The 2,500-nt window shown below is 37.0% G+C and overlaps 1 protein-coding gene across 5 annotated transcripts in view; it reads left to right on the top strand.

Annotated features, from left to right (window-relative positions):
- LOC137642566 (rootletin-like) overlaps window positions 1-2,500 on the top strand; it is a 272,520-nt gene that overhangs the window by 88,604 nt on the left and 181,416 nt on the right. The gene's annotated exons all lie outside the window — the stretch shown is intronic.

Below are 2,500 nucleotides of genomic sequence, written 5' to 3'. Positions count from 1 at the left end.
CCCTCTACACCCAAGGTAGGACCAAGGAGGACCAGGCAATGGCTGCTGATGACGGCGGATAGACATAGAGGCTCCCCCAAACCCCCTCCCCCCCATTCTTAGCTTACAAGGGTGGTGAGGTTGTAGCGACCATAGAAACTAACGAGTTTGAGCGGGACTCGAACCTTAGTCCGGCGTTCACCAGTCAGGAACGTTACCACATCGTCCACCACACGAGTCAGTATTTTAAAGTTTTAATTTACTATACGGTTAGATTTGACAATGCCCATTCATATATGTCATATCTACGCTTCACGATATAAATTACCGAAGAGAAAATGACAACTGTAATCTCCTCCAAGTCTCAACCGTTGGTAGCTGGAATATCAATATAGTAGGCAGACTCTTCAGGAGACTATGGAAAGACATCGTTGGGAGTCTACACAACCTAAATGTTGTAGATCTACAATGCTGTCATTTGGTGCACATTTAGGTAATAGGTCACAGCGAGGGCGAATTACCAACATAGTTTTTTTCATTTTTAATGCAAGTGTTTGCGTGCGTCTCAGGTGTTCAGTCGCCAACGATACTAATTATCGCAATTAAAAACTGATTCAACAGGTGGGGGCACCAGTGGATCTAGAAGTTTGTTTACAAAAAATTTGTAAGCGAAATTAAGTGTCAATCCCATTTTCGAAAGTAATCAGTTACTGTTCGTCAAGCACACACATTAAATTAATATGTATCAATCTTGGGTAATCAATTGCTTAAAGGTAATGAATACCCTGAGAATATTAGCAAACATAATCTGTGAGAAGGTGTTTTGACCTTTCTTTTTATTTTCAGATTTTTTCTTGTGAAATGGAAAATTGTCCATGTATTTTTCGTTGTTTTGTGTCTCAAACGAAGAATTTCTGACAACACGCAATGTTCTTTGCATCTCTCATTTGGCAGATCTCTACTCTCCTCAGCCTTTTGGTGTCTTTCGACCTGTGTTTATTGCTTCATTTGTCATTCCCTGGTTTAAATTGATATCAGTGCGGTAGTCGAAATATTTGACACAGTGGTCGTTTGAATAAATTCCGTATAATGATTAGTTGCCCAGTACCAATTTCTTCAGGTACCATCAGTAGAGCGAAGTAGGTCTGTGCACTTTTCTCTTTTATTTTACCCTTGTTTCTTGCCTTTATTTATAAACTGTAGCCCTCTCTTAACCAGGTGATTAATTGGTTTTTATTCTTTCCGAGAAATAATATATCTGTTGACCTTGGACTTATCATGATCCATTTGCCGGTTGAACAAATCCCTCAGGTTTATTGGAATTGTCAATTTTTTTCTTTTTTATTTACTTGTCCCCTCCTTTTAGATGGAAATAGGATTAAAATATGCTTAGTTTACGTGGTACTTCAGTGTTTACAAGACGTTCAAGTTTTATTTCATGTCTGGAAAATCATATTGTATCAAAAATAAAATAAAATGGTATATTTTATACCTCATGAATTAAATCTGTTCAAATCGGCAATAATATTCCGTATATCGTTTTTTTTTTTTTTTTTCTATCGTGTCTAGACTGGTTGATGGCGCCGGTTGGTTATTGAATATTGGCCTATGTTAAAGAAATGTTGTATTCAACAGTAAATTTACTTTCAAATTTTGTTTCCAATGTATGTATCTAGATTTTAGACACTTGATTGAAAATATTATCAGCTTATTAATACGTTTATTAAGGCAAGGTATATTATAGAAATTACCCATCCCCCCCTCCAAAAAAAAAAAAAGACATCAAGACAAGCAAATTGGGGCTTGATATCCCAGTAAGTCGCTCGAGACGAGATTGCTTGATCCCAAGGTCCTGAAGTGAAGGAACTGGTTTTTTTTCCCCAATTCCGGTTGTGTGGGTCACCGGAGCGTCGGCATCTTTCGTTATATAGGTACCTGAGGGTATTTTAGGCTCTGCTGTACATTCTTCTCTACATGTAATGTCTTTTGGGTTTGGATTTACATGGTATGTGTTGAGCCCTGCCCTAAAACCTGATGTTTAGCCTTGCTGATGCTGTCTCGTACGTCTCAGGTTCTGTACAAATACTCTTAGACAGTTTTTGTTCGTCTGGTACTGTACCCCCTTGTCTCATCAAATTGCCTCGCCACTTACTGCTTGATTATTTTGTATGATTAGCCTCGTCAGGTACTGTACAGTTTCTTTACAATTTACCTCGTCAGCTACAGTATAATATAGTGTGCAAAATTTACCTCAACATTTAATGTCTCCAGTTTCTGTTTACCTGATATCATTAGTAAAATTTACCTTATCCTTAATGTCTTCTGTTTCCCTTTACCTTATTATGCCATGCTTTTCTTTTTACTCGCAAGCAGAAAATTATTTTTTTCGCCTTTGTAGATGGAAAGTTCGCTTATTATCTGATTGAAAAAAAAATCAAATAGATATAAACAGCAGAATAAAATTGGTTGATGGTTCTCAAACAATTAAATCTTATAACCTGTTCCGAAGATTAAATTTTTT

This window comes from Palaemon carinicauda, chromosome 6, assembly GCF_036898095.1.
Source record: "Palaemon carinicauda isolate YSFRI2023 chromosome 6, ASM3689809v2, whole genome shotgun sequence".
Lineage (NCBI taxonomy): Eukaryota > Metazoa > Arthropoda > Malacostraca > Decapoda > Palaemonidae > Palaemon > Palaemon carinicauda.
This window is presented reverse-complemented; position numbering and strand designations above follow the sequence as displayed.